This window comes from Acinonyx jubatus, chromosome A2, assembly GCF_027475565.1.
Source record: "Acinonyx jubatus isolate Ajub_Pintada_27869175 chromosome A2, VMU_Ajub_asm_v1.0, whole genome shotgun sequence".
Taxonomy (NCBI): Eukaryota; Metazoa; Chordata; class Mammalia; order Carnivora; family Felidae; genus Acinonyx; species Acinonyx jubatus.
In genome coordinates this window covers 79,127,653-79,148,430 of record NC_069383.1, presented here as the reverse complement: position 1 = coordinate 79,148,430, position 20,778 = coordinate 79,127,653, and the positions used below count along the sequence as shown (strand labels likewise).

At 34.1% G+C, this 20,778-nt stretch overlaps 1 long non-coding RNA gene across 1 annotated transcript in view; it reads right to left on the bottom strand.

The window, feature by feature from the left end:
- Positions 1 to 4,959: 4,959 nt before the first annotated feature.
- The window catches only part of LOC128314803 (uncharacterized), a 161,793-nt gene continuing 145,974 nt past the window's right edge, over positions 4,960 to 20,778 (bottom strand). The window contains exon 5 of the long non-coding RNA XR_008296878.1: positions 4,960 to 5,079. This is a non-coding gene — a long non-coding RNA (uncharacterized LOC128314803). The remainder of the gene's footprint in view (positions 5,080 to 20,778) is intronic.

Below are 20,778 nucleotides of genomic sequence, written 5' to 3'. Positions count from 1 at the left end.
AATTCAAATGCTAGTGGTGGCTATTAGGGCTCTTAAGATATATTTTGTTTCCCTTCCCTTTTAACATCTGGTGGGGCATTTCTCCATTCCTTCTAACAATGTGACTTATTTTATCCAATAGAGCATGACTATAAGCCACCCGTTTTGTTTGGAGGCAGAACCTTTAAGGACATGTGAATGAAGATAATGGAAGCACATGTCAAGATGGGGAATCCCTCCCTGTAGGTTCCAGTGAGCCTCTAGACTCTTTCTCCTGATGTCACTCATTGGTCATATAACCTAAGCAAGCAGTTTGAATTAAACCACTGATCTTTGGGGTTACTTGTTACTATAACATAACCTAATCCATCTTTGAGTTATGTGACAACTAACTGCATAGTTTGAGAAATAATATTTCATAAGTTAAAATATATTGTTCTACCTAGAAATATTAAACAATTTATCACCATATCAATTCTTAGGTCCTTTGCTATTATTCTTCTGAAATACCAGGAGTCCATACATGATATGATAAAGTACTGCTTTTTCTCACTGAATAACTGAAACTATAAATGTTAATACTGTGAATTCTCAAATAACGAAAATATACATTCCTATACCTAATACTCAAGTATTTTGAAGGATGGGTTATTTTTTTACATAGAGGAAGATAAGATCTTACTCTTTAGAAATATTTTCAACAAATAACATAATTTTAGGCATATCACTAGTTCTTGTTCATCTAAGGGTAAAGCCAATTGTCTGGGTTTGCTCACATCCATTCAACACTTATTACATTCTTTGCATTACACTTAATGCTTTTGTGCAATTATTCCAGTTAGTCATCACCAAAATCCTATGAGGTATTGATATTCAATTGTACAGGAAAGAAACCAAGGCATACAAAAGTTCAAAATGTGCCCCTGGGTATACAAATAAAAGATGACTGAGCAGCTGTGTCTTAGCTGCCCTGTATTGTTAAAAACTATTTGTTCAGCTCATTTTACTTAATATCTCTTCAAAATCATTAATTGATCACTTGTCCACTACATTTTAACATGTGATTTGCTCAAAATGCTATGTTATAAATCAGCAACTAAAAATATCACACACCTCAAAGTGGTAAAGTTTATTGCAACTTTCTATGTTCAAATGTTATTAACTGTGTTTGAATGAAGACATTATGCTTAAATGAGCACACATGTACCACCAGGATAAAAAGTATAGGAGAGAGAGAGCAATATGCTTATTGCTTCTGTGTGTGTGTCTTAACAGGATTCCAACACTGAGGTTGACAGCACGACCTAGTTAGTCAGCTTAGTAGCTTGTAGGAGAGAAACATCAGCTCGTTAACTGTCCCCCAGTGTAGAACATTGCAGCAAAGCTGCTGATACGATGATTTAGTAAGCAGCTTGCTGCCTTTCACTAAAGACCATACCTGTAGATACAAAGGGGGTGAGGAACATTATCCATTTCCAAGTTAGTACTCAGCATAAAGCACATTTGCCTGTTGCTATGTTTTTTAACAGGAGAATTGAAAAAAGTTGAAAAGAACTACCAGAAAACAAGCAGAACAAAATGTTAACTATTTTCTTCATGGATGACATGCAAATAGATTAGCACATTCATAAGTAATAATCACACAATAAAATTTTTAATACTGGCCTAAGAGAATAAGTGAAGAGTTTTCATGGGCAGTAAACCACAAATTTCTCTTTTAGGTTATCCAACGACCAACAATACATGCTTTAACATAAAATTTAATTTTACTGTAATTTGAAAGAAGTTGTAGTGATTTTTTTAACCATTTCATTATTTGTCTCTGCTTTTGTATTTTCAGAAAACATATGCAATCAGCTACTGGCTAAATGATACTGTGTAATAGATTATTCGCCATTGTCTCTGACATTAATCTATATGAGGAATTGTTTATACACTTGTATATCTAAATTAAAGCAATTTCAATTTAACTCAGAGAGTGAGAATAAGAAAAAATAATTGAACCTTGTTAGGTTTGGTAGTCATAAATTTGAAAAAGCTTAAATGCATGTAAGACATTTCCTTTTCAAAGAAATATTTGAATGTGTTAATGTAATATATATTATAAGGAAAGTTTTCTTTTTTTAATTTTTAAAATTTAATTGTTATTAATTTTTTTCTTTTTTTAATACAAAATTTATTGTCAAATTAGTTCCCATACAACACCCAGTGCTCATCCCAACAGGTGCCCTTCTCAATGCCCATAGGAAGGTTTTCTTAAAAATCAATGAAAACATAGCAGGCCATTGGAGCCACAATATGAAACCTCTTAATTTAAATTATCCAGGATACAAGAAGTAAAAATTAGAGAACCACATGAGTGAAATATAAGATCTGAACTTCCTGAATGATTCACTTAGGGCAATAACAGGCTATCAATAAAAAGCTATGAACTCTCTCAACCATATGTAAAAAATAAATAAAATGCTGCACACACTGCTAAATCTCATGTTGCAAATTCTTTTTATATCCATGTTTAAATATTAAGTTCTAAAAAGAATACCCAAGAGAACTGTGGACAAAAGCTGGTGAACTAGGGAAAAAGAAATGCATGGAATGCCTGGAAAAAGCTTATTTTATTAAGCTCTGAAATAACTAAAAATGGCAAGAGAATGGTTAGAGTACTCTAATTTCTGGGTCCAAAGACTGTTCTGCAGGAGTAATCTGTGTGCATTTGTTTATTATAAAATGCTAAAATTCCTGACTCAAAGCTTATAAAATGAATCTCATTCTGGAAATTGTTCAGGCAACTGCAAGAATCAAGTGTTGTGAAGAGAAAACTAAGATGAATGGGAAATTATATCCAAAGCATCTGCTCTCAGTGTTGCTCTGATTGGTCACAAAGGCATGAGCGAGCCATGCAAGCATTCTCAACTGTCATGGAAAATCACGCAAGTAGGGTGCATTTTTGCCAAAAAAAAGTAATGCACCAAATTTTTAAATGGCTAATAAATTAAAGAGAATTTTATAGATGACATGATGCAAAAACATCTGTTCACTCTGGGTTTTATGTCTTGTGCACAATTTTAAACAGGATGGTCATAGAAGGTGCATCAGTTAGCTATTGACACAGGGTAATAAGTAAAAACAACCAGAAAAGTCTCAGTGACATACAACCATAAATATGCTTTAGCTCACATATCTGGGAGCCAGCTACAGCATGGTGCTCTAGTCTAGGCAGGGCTTGGCTCTGGCTCCACGTGTTTCTTATTCACTTCCTGGGGCCAGTGGACCAGCCTGATGATTTCTAAGCAGGAAAAATCTGTAATATTCCACCAGTAATCTGTATGACAAAAGCCCAAAGTCAAGGAGGAGGGATATAAAGCCTAACGTCTTTATGTGGAAGTGGGATGAGGAAAGGGAGTAAATATTTCTAAACTATAATCTGCCATAGAAAGCCTCCCCCAAAAGACCCCATTTAAACAATGATCTGATGGAGTTAAGGGAGTAAACAATATTGGAAGAAGATAATTTTCTGGCACTGGGAACCCTGAAGACCAAAGGTAAAAAACTGGGGGCACAGCACCAAAGTAGGCAAGAGCCAGAACATGGCGATTGCAAAGGAGCTAGAACGTGGTGATCGCAAAGCAGCATATAGGAGAAGAGGTCAGAGAGGCAACAAGAGACTAGAATGTATACCACACTCTGTTGATTGTATGGAGTTTGGCATCTGCTCTGAAATGAGAAGTTTCTGGAGGCTTCTAGATAGAAGAATGACAGGATCCAATCACATTTCCAAAGAAAAACTATGGCTACTGTTTTGAGAATAGAATTTAGAGGGGGATATCAGGAAGCAGTGAGACAGGTAGGAAGCCAATGCAGTAACGTGACCAAAAGGGTAATAGTGGAGATGACTAGAGTTGTATTTGGTATATTCAACCACTCATCCTGTCTATAAATACTCATCACCTACTCTGTGACAGGTGCTTCACGTAGCTTATTTCTATCTATCTAGTAGATGTGTCTTGAAGGTTGAGCCTGTAGAATTTGCTAATGAATCTATAAAAAGTCAGTTTCAGTAAAACAAAATACAGAACCCTCAAGATTTAGGAGAAAAAAAGGAACCTCCAGATTTGGTGAAGCAACAGATCAAGTATTTAGCTGCTGGATCAGCTACTCACCAAATCTGAAGTTTCCTGTCTCTCTTAAATCTTGGAGATTCTGTGTTTTGTTTTCACAAGCAAAGACATTCTCCCCCTAATAAAGGAAAAATAAGACCAGTAGTAAAATAGGGAATGTTGTATTGAGTCTGTATTTCTTAAGCTAAAAATAAAATTTAAGTATTGAGTAAAAGAAGAGAAATATGAGAATGATATAAAACTACATTTAGTATTCTATGTACTTAATTCAAGTTTAAAGCTCCACTTGCTTCCTATTGTGTCTAAGACAGCAGGAAGAAGATTGAAGTGCTGACAGCTAGCCAACCAAAGAACACAAGGCATATTCCACAATACAACACATCCCTCCAAATGACCCGTGAGAAACGGAAATGGACCATGCACTGAGTATGTTAAGGCAATAGCCTCAGAGAAAGTTTAATGAAGAGATGTGGCCGAAAAAGTTGAGTAGAAATTGAAACCAGCTCTTTGAGATGGTAGCTTTTGAGCGTCTCCAATACATTCCTCTCTTATGTTACATGGTACACATGAGGAGGTCATTTCATACAGTTGACAAGTCTAGTGATAATAAGTGGAGATGAGCTGGAACTGAAATCTGTGACATGTCTTCTGGCACAGAGTGCCAAAACACACATGGGGAATCCAACCTGAGTAGCTGAAAAGAACAGATCTCAAATATAGAATTACCCTTGCTCTTCAAGCTCTCCAAATCCCATTAACAACACTTAAATTGTAGAGGATTATTCTATTTATTAACAACACTTCTTCCTTCATCTGATAATTTCCATTGAACATGCTAAAGATATATATGTTAATATTTAATTGTCACTCAAAAGTATTAGCAGTATCACCTTTGATGAAATTGTTCAAACTGACCACCAGGGACATTATTTTATTCCTATGTACTGTATCAGGCATTAATTCTATTATTGGTTGATATCATCTAGAAACACATAAAAATACATGTGTATTTGTATTATGAAAACAGATTAGGTGTTTTTTTGAGAGAGAGAGAGAGAGCACAAGTGGGGGAGAAGGGAAGAGGGAGGGAGACAGAGAGAGAGAGAGAGAGAGAAAGAGAGAGAGAATGTTAAGCAGGTTCCATGCTCAACGGAGAGCCCATTCAGTATCACGACTCTGGGATTATGACCTGAGTCTAGGATGCTCAACCCACTCAGCCACTCAGGCACCCCAGAAATAGGTCTGGTTTTAAGTAAACTTTAAGACAGGAGAAATTTTAAAGAACACATATTTGAATATGATTATTTTGAAGTAGAGTAATTTTACATCTTACTTCTCTTTAAAATTCTAAACTTGATCTTCCATATGGATGGTCCAGAAGTATTTTTGTTCTTAATCAACTACTCAAATAATTAGTTACAGGAAGTAGCTCAGAAATATGAAAGCTGCATATTACTGAGGATACTAAAAATAACTTTTTTCAAGGAATCAAATTCATAGTTGGTGAATTTTAGCTAAAGTTTCTCATATTGCTATTGATGTTTATATATTTTTTTTAAAAATTTGGTACTTCTACAATTAATGTCTTAAATTTATTACCTTATTCCACTCCTCTTATAAGAGAACTAAAAATATTTCTCTTATTTTGAAGAATATAAAGAAATTAAAAGTTTAAGTAACTTGTCTAAAACCACCCAGAGGTATGGCAGGAGTTTTGGCTATTTCTACAGTGTCTGAAAAAATTAGATCAGAGATTTAATTTTCCTTGATATGGCTGAAAATAAGTCCAATAATCCCTTAAATATCTTCTGATACTGGAACTTCAATTTTTCTAACATGGTTTGAGCCCTGGAACTCTCCAATGTTAACATACAAATGAAGAAGATCAGAACCTGTTCAGTGTGAGATATTTTAAATTGTAAACTAATTTGTTTCTTGCAACATAAATGATTATATGTTAAGTGAAATCAGTCCATGTACAGCATACTTAACACACCAGATTTTAGCTCAATTTCGAAAACAAAAGTTGTCATCCATAAACAAAAGCATGTGATGTGTCCCCAAACAGCTCATTCAATGGTCTAATTACAATTCTACTCACTTAGCTTATATTCAGTTCAATAAACATTTGAGTGACTATTTTATGCCAGGCATCAGAAACACTTTCAATGAACTTAGAGTCTAGTGGGGGAGACTGACAACAAAATAGAAAATTTCAGTCATGTAAAGTGCTAAATTACAGGTTTGCATAGGTAGCTGGCTCTACTTTAGAGCTCAGAGGATGGGCAATTAGTCTCTGATTTATTCAGAGGGTAAATGCCTTTCTGAATCAGTAGCCTCTGGAATCTGGACTACCAGTGAGAAGAAAAGCAAGCTAATTTATATTCAATTATCCATTTCCAGGATCAATAGAATGTTGGAAAGAAATCTGAATTTTGCTCACATAAGGGTGACAATTTTTTAAACACATGAACCGAGTTAAATAATTTTGTAACGGTCTATATTTTTGTGGATAAATATACTGAAGATGAATACGTTTTGTAATAATTGCTCACAAAAAGGTTGCTTTGAAAATAAAAATAAGTAATATTTACATACGATTAAAGAGGAGACAGTACAGAAATAGGACATTTCTTTTTTACAGTTTGAATCATTCATATTAATTTCAACTAGAAATTCTGATGGTTTTCTCACGGAGTGAAAAAGCATAAGCTAATGTAAGTGCCAAACGGGCACTTGTTTTTAATACATAAAGATGGCATATAAATGACATTATTTAGATTCTTTCAAACATTTCTACATAAAGTAGAATAGATTGCATTAAGTGCAATTCAAGACAAAAAAGGTATTTTATGAAGAACACAGAAGAAAAAAGTTCTAAACATTAATAAAAATGTATTTCTTTTGTCATTGTTGCAAGAATTAAAACTGTGGGGACTTTCCTGAGGAAATATGATCCATAATATTTGAAATTAGGGTAAAAATGATCAATATCTCAGCTAGACTATTACCTCTCTACTCCATTAAATATACCTCTTTCCTCATCATAATATTCTCATCCAAATACTCTCCTATTCAGATTTTTAAGAATTATTTTTCAAAAATGATTAGATTTTGGTGAACACAAAAATCATAAGCTAAAGTGGAAATGGTCTAAAATGTATTATTACTTTGTACATGTAGCAACTTACTTCCTTGCTGTTTTGGAGTCTTCCAAAATACGCAACTAATATGGTTATATTTTAAGTTTCTTGGGATTGACTCCATTTTATAACAAGACCCTCTGTAAGATATATTAGTTAATATCTCCCTTCCAATCATATTCTTGTTTGATTTTTAATGGGCCATGCAATTATTTTTGTCAAGAAACGTACGGCAATCATGGGGCGCCTGGGTGGCTCAGTCGGTTAAGCGGCCGACTTCAGCTGAGATGATGATCTCGGCGTTCACAGGTCTGAGCCCCATGTTGGGCTCTCTGGTGACAGCTCAGCACCTGGAATCTGCTTCAGATTCAGTGTCTCCATCTCTCTCTGCCCCTCCCCTGTTCACGTGACTGTCTGTCTCTCTTTCTCTCAAAAACAAACAAACAAATAAATAAATAAAACTGTAGGGAAACCAAATATATTTTTTAAAATGTAGCACTTTTATATATCTATTTCACAGCATCATTCTTTACAATTACTCAGTATTTTATTTTCCTAATTCAACTTTTAGTGGATTAATATACTGCTTGTTAGCATTTATTGTTAATGATCAAACCCTCTGAGAAATAATAGAAAAAGTGTAAACAATCACTATGGTATCACTTAGTGTAATTAAAATGTTTAAGTTATCACATTTAATAACACCTTGGTATTTATCAAATATTTATTCCCGCTATTTAAAAACTTAATGTTTCTTGGGAAATAAATTTCTGAGATATTACAATATTTTATAGAAAAATTTCATGTTATCAATTTTAAAATCCATTATACTTCGTACTATTAAGAAAGAAAAAGTTAGTGCCAATTAAGCCATAATGAGAGTCTATAACATCAATATTAGGATGTATTTTGATTCCAAAGTTGGCAAAAATGCAAATTCTGTATTTGATGAAATACAGTAATGATCAAAGTAATAGTAACTCCTTAAATATTATGGCAAAGATTGGATGACTTCTTCCTGGGTTACACTTCCTGGTCTTCACTGCAATTACTCATGGTCATGTGACTGAGTTCCTGTCTACAGAAGCAGTGACATATGATATTTAAGGGCCTAGCTCCAAAGACCTCACCTGCATAGTCATCCCCGTTCTTCCTTTTCTGCCTGTGGCACATGGACACCCAGGCAAGCTTGAAAGTCATGTGTGGAAGATGGTCAATCTGGAGCTCAGGACGACAGCACACCTCACCAAAACAGGAAGACTAGGATTGGATTTGTGCGTGAGATATAACACAATTCTTTCTGGGTTAAGCCATCAGATAGGGGGGTCCATTTGTTACAACAGCTATCATACCAATTATTGCAATTATTCCATTTATTTATGCCCTAAGGTCTTAAGGAACCTTAACACCATATTTCTTTATTTGAAAGCGCAAGATTCAATCTTAAGAGTCTGAAAAGCAGAAATTATCCAACTTCCCGAAAAGTGCTAATAAACAGTGGAACTGGAGAAACTTCCTAGGCCTTACCTAGTAACGCCTATTACGTGCACAACAAGTCACTGGGTGTTGTAAGAGGCAACTGTCTCCAGGAAAATGGGAAGTTCAATTGCAATCATAATGTAGCCTACTTACAAGTGTGCACAAAATGTTTTAAAATACAACAGCAATAAAGAAATAAAAAACTCTTGTCAGTTAAAGCAAGAGAGAATATATGATACAGTGTTACACTTATAATTAGAGAGAAATGCTTATGAAAGCCCATAATTTTAGGGAGGGAAGGAAGGCAAGGGAAAAGCAGAGAAAGAAAGGCAAAGGAAGGCCTGGGATTGAATTTTCCATCTGACCCTTTGGAGATATAGACCACATTATCAAAGGATTAGCATTTATGCATTAAAAATATGCTAACTCAGTATGACATGTCCATGAAACTTCTTTTGTGGAGTATAATGTTAATATCATATAGGGCACCTAAGCTATAATAACCAGTTTGCTACCATAGAGGAAAATAATTAAAATCCCGTTTAAATAAGAGGGGTAGCATTTAAAATCTATTACAACTACCATCCTCCCATTATAACAGAGCTTTCCCAAATAATTTAGTAGTCAGTTTGGGATAGTTTAAAATGCAAGCATGACGCTATTGAAGTTCTTTCACTATAAGTACTTGTGAGGTTGTGATAAGAATAAAAAGGTTCATCAGTGAACCTTAAACACTTAAACTGGGAACACTGCAGGAAGAAATTGAGAATTTCCCACAATTAATTTAAATATCTGAGGTGACCTGGCATTCATCTATTTAATATAGAATGATATTACTCAGTACATTCTGAGCTCCACTACAATGACACACAATGCCTAAATTTCAAAGTCTCAAAACAACACTGACATGGTTCATACCACCTCCCTCTCCTATGACTGGTGGGAGATTCATTTCTAGATCATCATTGTCCTCCCCAAAAGAAAACACACACACACACACACACACACACACAACAACAACAACAACAACAACTTTCTGGGATAATGTTAGAAGGAGAGTATGTCAAAATGAGCATGGCAAAACAAGCACTTAAAACTTCACTTGAAAGTAATGCACATCATTTTTATTCATATTTCATCAACCAGAACCAGTTACAGACCCCTACCCAACCACAGGGTACCAAGATCCCACTGAATGTCGGAAAGGCAGAGAGATGGAAGTATTTACTTTGCAGGATTAATAACTACCACATGGACCAACACAGATCACAAAATGGGATGAATGGATAATGCCAAAGTAGACTACATCCAAGGATCTAGACAGGAATGGGGACAGAGATATTTCCTTTACCTTAAATTACTAGGGTTTTCACCAATTACTTCATGATGAGTATAAAGGTATTAGAGTGATAGCAAAAATCAAGTGGCTAAGGGTATATATGAATGATCGATAATACAAAAGACATAGACACAAACACAAACACATACACATTCCACTTGTAAAGGGCATGGTTTTAGTTACTTCCAACTAAACTTTTTCTTATTTGTTTTTATTAAGAAATCTCCCAGAAAAAAATTACTTCTATCAAGTATTACTGACTTGATTTGCCTAGATGTTGTGCAGCTGCTGGACAGTTGCAGCCACAGTTCTGGATTCCAAAGTGAGTCAATTAGAAACTGAATAATACACGAACAATATTTGTTATGATTTTGTGTGAATTTCATTTACAAAGTGTAAAATACATTAGTGTCAAATGATTGCAAATTACATTCAAACACTGATTATAGTGTGATGTTTAAGAAAATTAATTTTGGAGTAAGTCTGCCTAAGGTCAAATTTAAGTTCCATTACTTATTAACTACATGATCTACAAAGTGGCTTAACCCCTCTGATGTTAAGATTTATAGTAGTATCCACCTCACAGGGTTGTTGTAACGATTCAATGAACTAAACCACGTAAAGTGCTTAGCACGGTACTTGCCATGGCATATCGTAAAAATGTGATGATATCAACAGGGGCAACAAAAATAACAAAAGTCTGGTATATGATATTACCTCCCTAGATTTTACACAACTTTACTCATCTGCGATTACACCTTGTTGAATAGCGCCCTCATTTTCCAAATAGAAGCAAAGCAGAGGGTGTTCAAGGTTGGTAAAAAGCCAGGGAAAACCATACCTCATTTGCTGAGACTCTTTTGAAGAACTACCTACAGAAGCCTCATGCTGCTTACTTCTACATGGCATGTCTTTTCTTGACAGCTCTTTCCTCTCTTTGAATAAAGTTCCCTAAGCTCACTTGCAAACTCAGCAATCACCCTCAAACTGATCCATGTAGACATTTTTTTCTTCCCTGTAGCAACCATGTTTTCCCAGAATGTATCCCATTCTTCATGGTGTCTAGGCTGACTGGTTAACAGCTTGGTTTTGATAAACTATCCTACGTTTTCTCAAATGCATCTTCTTTTCTTCTATGCTTACTGGTTTACTCCCCTCCCAGCCCCATTCCAGAGGGCAGAAAACCACACACACACACACACACACACACACACACACACACACACACACACAAAGAAAGGCTTGTGCTATGATAGCAGAATTGTCTCTGAAGTCTCATCTTTTATCACATGAATTCATTTCGGACAAGCAAAGACATCAGTGATTCACATTAGTATCACAGTGCTTAAAAAAAATAGGGCACTTCTCTATCCCCATCAGGTACTCATCCTGAATTCCATTTGTTCCTCAGCTCCGAAGAAAGCAAGAGTTAAATGGATATTTTTGGTAATCTGAAACTCCTTCATCCCCCACTGCTTCCTGCCACATCCTCTTAATCTCCAGCACTCATTGGCTCACTAAAAGTTTGAACTTCTTTACTTTAAAGAGAGTCACTTCTTGTAACCTTTGCTGATTCACACCTCCACCTCTAGCTGCTTCAGAACTTCCTAGTTAAATCTCGTTCTCCATACCCTCTCCCCCCTCCTCACATCAGATGCCCATCTTTCACTTCTCTGGGAATGTTTCAACTTGCCCATTGAGATCATATCTAGATGAGAAAAGTGATTTTCAGACTATAATCTGGTACATGCCTACTTGTTGCTACTATTTATTAATAGCATTCACCCTAAATTATGATAACACTTTCATGTATTTTGTTTCATTTTCATTCTGTAAGGGAATCTAGAAGTTCAGATATTTCTGTGTCAGAAAGAAAGACATATAATGATCACATGTTCTTCAGAAGACAAAATTATTTGAGTTGAAAGAGGAAAAGAATCCAAGAAATCCGCCCATAAACCAGATTCTCAGAACATATCACATTAAAGCATCATCTTTACAGATGATATAGGAATAAAGTCAAATTACATAAGAATTATCTCATGCTATACATTACACCTTCAGATTTTCTTTCAGAAATGTCGAATAAGAAGCCCTTAGAATGATGTGTCTGTATGGGAAACATTCCAATTTAATTTAGTGTACTTTGTATAATCTCTGAATTTGAGCAGTTGTATTTAAAAATTAGAGTAAAATTACATGAGTGGGCTGACAGTGGTGATTTGAGATACTGCAAATTAGATTTACTTGCCGTGACTGCTTGTGATAGATGTGCCTCAATATCCCTTTCAGTAAAATTTTGTTTAAAAGATATTTTTTGATCCTCTGTTTCAATGTTTAAATTAAATTCATTAGCAGCTGTCAACCCCCAAGGAAAAATGTCAACACTAATCAAGACAACATCTGAAGGTGTCAGTTTTCCTTCATTTATCTCCTGTCCCCAGAAGGTATAGAGCCATCAAGTGAAAAACTCCAGGTAATGGCTGCTTTTGTCATTTGTTAAATGTGATTAGAATGCAGTTGCACAGGTATGAATGTTGTTTCAAGCTGCCAGTGACACCTGTCTTAATTTTTTAAGAAATAAAATAATAAATATTACAAGCCTTAGCTTTATTTTAGGTCTGTACATGACACCTTCACGTAGTTGCTTCCTCATGCAGGTGATACTGTAATTATTTGATTCATTGCATTTGTCACACGGGACACATTCCATTGTTACCTATAACTTCTCTGCAGCCTTCCTCACTCCCAGACTCGGGCATTTAAGTAATCAATAATTTTTATTCCACTTTCTTCAGATTATAAAGTAAGGAAAAAATAGTGAAGGTAATAAATATCTTTGTATATAAATTTGATCATCTGTGAGAATGAGACTTTTGCTCAAATGTGAAGCTTTATTAAAGAAAGTTTTTAATGTTGACACCACAATGAGACCTTTAAGAATGGAGAGTTTAGGAAATTTTTTTCTTTTGAATTATTCATGTTACCAGAATGTCAGGTGACATATTGTAATGAGGTCATATATTTGCTTTTCTCAGATACTTTCAACAGAAAGGCAAATTAACCAAAAGCCAAGAAATAATTTTAAGTACATATCCTAGATTCATATTTTCTTTCTTTTTTTGAAGGAGAGAATAGCACAATGTGTATATATGTATGTGTATAGGTGTATGTGCATGTGTACGTATATATGTACATAATGAAATGAAATTGGCAATAATGAAAACCATGAGAGAAAGCTCAGATTAGGATGCAATTAATATTCATTTACTAAATTCCTGTAACAATAACATATCCTTTGAGTTTCAGAGCAAGAAGGAATATTTGAGATCCTTTTGTTTATTATCCTCATCTTACATGATTATACTCAGTCCTGAAAGTTTGAAGCATCTGCTTCAAATTCATCAACTTATTTTAACAGAGCCTACATTCTCTCATGTAGTTCAATATTATTCCCAATCAACTATTTTATTACAATTTTTATTTCTATTATCATTCCTTTAGTGACAGTAGGTAATGCTTATTGAGTGCTAGCAATGTGCTAGATACACATTCTGTTGAGCTCTTTACATGGCTCAGACTCTGGGGTGATGTCTATTATTATTCTCATAATTACATTCTAATGTTCAGATTAGGAAACAGAGGCACAGAGTTATTAAATAACTTGTCTGAAATCATCTGGATAATAAATGGCAGAGTATTCTTAAAACTTTTGCAATTGCTTCCCCATGGTGTCTAATTTTATTCTTATAGCAATCCTATTGCATACACAGAGCTGCAATGGCCATATCAAACTACAAATAAGGAAGCCAAGTTTCCAAGAAGCTAACTTTCTTATCTAAGGTCATAAATCTAGTAAGAAGCAAATATATGACTTGAGCCAAAGGCTCCAGCATTGCTCTGTGTATTATATCACATCAGAGTGTTTTGGGTATGTTAGATGTTATGAGATAAAAATAAATGGAGTCATGTTCTTCTTGTTAATTTCCTAATGTTAGGGCATGGAACTAAATTTAAGTTTTAGATTTCGATTACGTGCTAATTTTTTTCAAGTTAATATAAGAAGCAATTAAAGGTAATCCTCATTCAAAATACAAACAAAGTACAATTGGAACAATTAAACCATCTATAAAATGAAAATACAGGTAAAAAATGTTTTAACATTTCAATTCTTTGATCATGAACAGATCAAAGCTGCTGCAGCTGCTGTTTCTTCTCCTTTCTCCCACTCATCTTTCACCTTCTTCTCTTTATTTATCTCAAGGGATGTATTTTCTTCAAGTCTGAAACAAATAATTCCTACCACAGAAAATGCAGCTAAGCTGTCAATAAAATGCTGATTTGTCTAGTTATGCGAAAAAAATAAAATGATAGCAATTGGCACAATGTGGGTTATTATGTTCTTAAATAACACTCAAAAGAAGTTACAGGACAGTTCTGAATAAAAATTAATATGATATTATTTTCTCATAAAGTATTAATGGCTTGTTTTAAATGATAAAACTAAGGCCCAGAAAAATTAATTGTCTTAGCTTAAGTTGCAGAAGAGTAGCAGAATCAAGGTGAATATATAAATCAGATCAGTGTTCTTTGAATGACATTGTGTTCTATTTCCCATATAAAGGTAGTTAGGTAATATTTGAAATTGTAAAGTCTTAAAAATCAAAAGGATAAAACCACTGAGCAGTTTTTAATTGGATTACTCATAATTATGGGTTTTTTTTAGATTTGCAAGATAAATTTTCATTTTCAATAGAATATGTTTAAAAATAAAGTAATGAAATGTAAAATGTGTTCATGAGTTTATACTCCTTTCCAAAGATCAGTACACCATAGGTTCCATATAATACTATCAACATGCAAGCAAGTCTTTTTTCCTATTTTTTTGGTAGATATGGGCAAACTGATCTTAAAATGTATGTGTATATATATATATATATATATATATATATATATATCACTATCACATTTCAAAACTTACTATAAAAATATAACAATCAAGGAGTACCTAGGTGGCTTAGTCTGTTGAATGCCTGACTTCATCCATTCAGCTCAGGTCATGACCTCAGGGTTCCTATGTTCCAGCCCCACACTGGGCTTTGTACTGGCAGCATGGAGCCTGCTTTGGATCTTCTTTCTCCCTCTCTCTTTGCTCTTTCCCCACTTGTGCTCTCTCTCTCAAAAATAAACTTTACATATATATATATATATATATATATATATATATATATATATATCACACACACACACACACACACATCAAAATAATGAGTTATTGAGACCTTAGCCAAGTGTTTGGTACATAACAGTTACTCATTAGATACTTGTCAAATATGTAAATAGATAAAAACAAATGAATGTCAGTGATTACATTCTAGTTAACTAACCAAAACCAAACATGACTGGTTTATTCCTGATTGCTAGATTATGACTGAAATCCTCTAAAGGAAATCTATATAATTACTTAATAATTCTATTATCTTGTAGTTTAGAATTAAAGTGTAGTAAGAGAATATACAGATGTTTTCTGTCTGTGATGCATTTCTTTCTCTTCAAAATAAAATATAGCTTGCACTTAAAAAAGATGGAGTTTAGGCCTAATGATAGGCTTACAGATCAATAAAGCAAAATTGAGAGTTCCGAAATAAATGCTTACATTTAGAGTTGAGTATTTTTCGACGAAGATGCCAAGAGTATTCAATGGGCAAAAGGGTTGATTTTTATGTCAAATGATGCTTGGACAGTTGGCAAAAAATAAACTCAGATCTTTAATTGATATAATCTCCAAATATGGTCAAAATGGATCACAGAGTTAAATTTAAGAATTAAAATTATAAAATTTCTAGAAGAAAAGATAGAAGAAATATTTGCATCTTTAAGTGCATAATTCTTAGATACGCCAATAAAGGCACAATCCACAGAAAAAATAAGTAAGATTTAATCAAATATAAAAATTTCTGTGTAAAAGACTCCATTAAGATAAATGAAAAGACTAGTTACAAACAGGGAGAAAATATTTTGAAGTTATATTTGCTATAACACTTTTGTATAGAATGTACATACTAAAAACAAAAGCAACTCTTACAACCCATATTAAGAAGACAACTAAATTTCTTAGAAATTGGTAGAAAAATAGCCATTTCACCAAAGAAGACATATTAATGGCTAACAAGCACATGAAAAGGTGTACAAGATCATTAATCTAGTAAAGTGAAAATTAAAACCACTACACAGCAACTTGAATGACAATAATTTAAAGGCAGACGATGATAAGTATTGATGAGGATGTAGATACGTAGAGCTAATTAGGAGAAACAATTTGGTAGTTCCTTCTACAGTTAAATATAAGCTTATATATGACCTATGTAAACCACTCCTAGGAATATACCAAGAAAAATAGGATGTACTCTAAGAATGGAGATGGGAAAAGGATTGACAGCAAAAAGGCTTCAAGGAATTTTTGGAGTGATGTTATTTTCTAAAATGGGATGTAGTGATGCATAATTCCATAAACTAAAAATTATTGAATTGTCATTTATAAGGAAGAGGTAGATTTTCTGATATGTAAATTAGACTTCAATAAATTTGAATACCAGTATAATTTTTTTTAATTTTATTTTTTATTTTTTAAAATTTACATGCAAATTAGCATGTAGTGAAACAATAATTTCAGGAGTAGATTCCTTAATGCCCCTTGCCCATTTAGCCCATCCCCCCACCCACAACCCCTCCAGCAACCCTCAGTTTGTTCTCCATATTTATGAGTCAGGGAGGAGGACAAAACAAAAACCAGTAAAATTTTTAGTTGCAATGGCATAAAGATAAGAATATCATGCAAATAAGAACTGCATTTATTCTGAAGTAGATAATTTATATCAGATGATTTTGGGGGAAAAGAGAAGGGAAATGATGTTTTTATGGGGGAATGATGGGAAGGGGATATTATTAGGTGATGGCACTGAGATTATGATGAATTGTAAAATGCTATCCTTCCCTGCTTCTGGTTTCCTCTCCTTTCTCTGTTGCCATCTTTCACACATTCTTGTTATGCAAGAAGCCAAGTGCAGGTCAAGGGATGTCACTTTATATTTTTAAACAGAGGGGCCCAACAGATTAACCTCGCATTGGCATTTGAACTTGTTCCTGACAAATAAGTCAATCAAGATGAGAACATTATTTGAACAGAAGTGTATCAGCATTTTTTAAAGGAAAGAAAAATCCCACTGTTATGCCATACTGATGATGAATATTTTTTAAAAGCTACTGACATATGAAGGTTTATGCTTATTTGACCCTCCTGTTATTGTGCCATGACTGACTTAATATACTTGTTATTAACTCTGTAAATTATATAAAAGATGACTTTCCATTTCTTAGATAAGAGGCCTACTAAACCTTGAAATATTTATCATTCCATAGAAAACATAAAAATTCTAACTGTTTTGCCTCTAAATACTTTAATAAAATTTCTTCAAGTTTCACTGTTAAAAACTAGGAAAGGGAGTTTAAAAATATAAAATTAATGAGACAAAAATGGAAACAGTAATAAAATTAAAAAGCTTGTTCTTCAAAAACACCAGTAATACAAATGCAGTTAATCTTGACTTCAAGGTCTAATAAAAGCAAAAGAGAGAGAAAATGTATCCAGAATAAAAAATACCTGAACATAAAACAAGAAGAGACTTTAAAAAGTTAGAACACTATATACTACCAAGATAAGGAACCTGAAACAAGAGTTTTGAAAACATGACTTTGTAGCAAAGTAGAAATGACCATTATTGCCCCAAGAGGAAATAAAATAAACTACAATTTGGCAATTACCAAAGAAGATATGGAGAATCAGTCAAAGTGCTATCATTAAAAAGAAAAAAAAAAGAGGCATTTAAATTTTAAAAAAACAGTTAATTCCGATGTTATTGAAACCTTCCCAGGCCTAGAAAATGTACCTCATTTTATTTCATAACATCAGCATGATTTTTATAACCAAACAGGACATTGAAGCTGCTTGTATATCAATCTAATGAATATGTACATAAAATTCTGAGATGCTTGTTCACCATTGCAAAGTTGTAAAGCAACAGAAATATTTTCACATCGAAGTAAGTGCTAGATAAAGACAGAGAAAACTTATTATCAAATCCATTCTTAGATAAGACCTAAAACAGGCTATACAGCAATGACTTAATTTGTACTTTTTCCAGTGAAAGGAAAACAAATGTTGCATAACAATGAGATAAAATATGGTTAGAAAAAAATTAAGGTAAAAATCTAAAATCTAACAATTTGATACATCTGAAACATCGTTCTCTAGACCTCAGGAACTATGGTACTGAAAACTCAGAAGTATCTCTAACCATAGCATATATTTGTCTTTCCTCAATTAAGATTAAACATGATTGGACAAAAGTGTCTCTGAACTACCCTAACAGCTTCTTTATGGAAATATTTCTTCCTTTAACCACCCAGAATCTACTTTAACCCCATCTTGTCCCTCAGATCTAGAACTCATAGACTACCAGTCAAGTGAACATTGAGAGGAAGTGCTGTAACCAATCCCTGGATTTTTATCCAAAGCCATTTGAATTTTAATCTTTTGTATCTTGAACATCTCTTTAATGGTATGAAATCAACAACTATATCTACTGCTACAAGAATATTTTCAAATACCAGGAAACCAGTAGGGAGAGATCACCTGAGGGAAATTTCTCATTTTTTTCTTAAAAAAAAAAAACAAACAGTATTGAAATTACACTCCCCAGTTACGGTCAGACTTGTAGTTACAATTCTTTAGTCCTTCTTATGTGGTTTAGTGTTGGTGTATTAAAGAAGACAAGGGAAGGCAATAAAAATGAAGACTAATTTTCATTTTCCCCCCTTCTTCTGTAAGGAGGAGAAACCAGGTAAACCTGTTTGGGAGCATACAGGCCTTTCTCAGTAAAGACCAGAGAAAAGCTACAGCCTTCAATTTGCAGAGTAACGCTGTCCATACGACAGGCAAACATAAGGTAGTGGCTCTGCCCTGGTGGAACTTTATAATCTACTGTAGAGGATAGACATTGAATAGAGGTGATAGATATTTCCATAGAAGCATACACCCAAAGTGCTATGAGAAGATCAAAAAAAAGTGCATAGAGCCATGTTAAAAGGGGCGGAAAGGGAAGGTTTTCTGAGGTAGAGTACAACTGAGGGGAACTGAAGGAAGGGGAACACTTAAGCCGATGGAGAGCATGCATTACAACATGGACAAAATCCAAAGAGGAAGTCCAATAGCATCCGCCTGTTTACAGGCTAGGTCTGCCTTCTTGTTCTTTGCTTTGTGTTGCTTAATGTTAAATACATAGAATCCGTTCTTTAAAAGAATGTGGTTCTGCACTGTGTGGTTTTCATCCATTAGTATAAAATTCAGGCCAGGGTAGGGGTGGCGTGTGTGCGGGTGTCTGTTCACATAAAGATGCCTTCTGCTTCAGAGAGTATGTGCTTTTAAAAGGATTTGGAAATAGTCCAATCCTTTTTTGCTGACTCTGTTGTCTGCATAGCGAATTAGGAAAGACAGTGTTGGTCCTGCTAGATTTTATCTTAATCTTCACATGGATCCTTTTATTACTTAAGTTCTTCAGGAATGGGCCAGAAAGGGATGCCAGAGTGTGTATTTTTTTCTCTCTTTCCTTTTTTTGGACTGCTCATATGTACAATACACTTACACACAGCAGGTTTTAATCTATCACTTTGAAAGACTGGCTTTAGAAACAAACTGTGCTTTTAAATTAGAGATACTACTTGTTAAAGGGAACTAATGTGTGTGTGTGTGTGTGTGTGTGTGTGTGTGTGTGTGTGTTTAATCTCCAAACCTCTGTAGGTGAGATCTCAAAAGCCTCTTTTTATTTCTCAGTTTTGAAAGATTTCTGGCATAATAAAAGTGATCACCCCAATAGAGAGGTAGGTAAAGGTAGTATATACCAGGCTAATGTACATAAAACATGAACCTGATTTGCAGGTGGAGAGCTGCAGAAGGGTTCTACAGGGCTAAAGTTTAGGCTTTAAATACTAATAAAAAATGAAGCTCTATTCCAGAGATTTTAAAGAAAACTGCAGTTGCAAATATCAGTCAATAAATCATTGCAGCTAGAAACTGAGCCACCAAATTTAATTTCAAATAGACTTCTGATGATTTTCACGAGCAATTTACCTGTGTAGAATGATGATAATATACCAAAATTTTCCTACAATTACAGGTAAATGTTTGCACCTGGTTGTCTTTTTTCCCCAAATGCGTTGTATATTCTTACAATTTTTTCCCCTGATTTTAAAGTGTCTGCACATATCCAAAGGATAGATTGTGGTCTTTAGTAACATAATGAGTTCTTTAGGGTTTACTTCATATAATCTCTTCTTTTCCCTTTTGTGCTCTGCATACTTAACACTCACATGCTAATATTAGCACTAATGCCTTAGGCCTAAATAGCAATAATTACTGGATGACATACTGGCTTCTATTTAAGTTGACAACTCAATAACTTGACATATGCATTACATCTCTATTACACTGGAATCTAAATGGCACTTTATAAAGCATTCCTTTTATATTTAGTTCACTGACTGATCAGACTGGAGCTTGTGCTCATCATGTGTCTATTAAAGACTAGTGAATGTGTCATTATTTCTAAGACCTTGCCAGTGGTAGATAATGGAATCATGGAAAGCTGTATTTACAGAGAAGTGT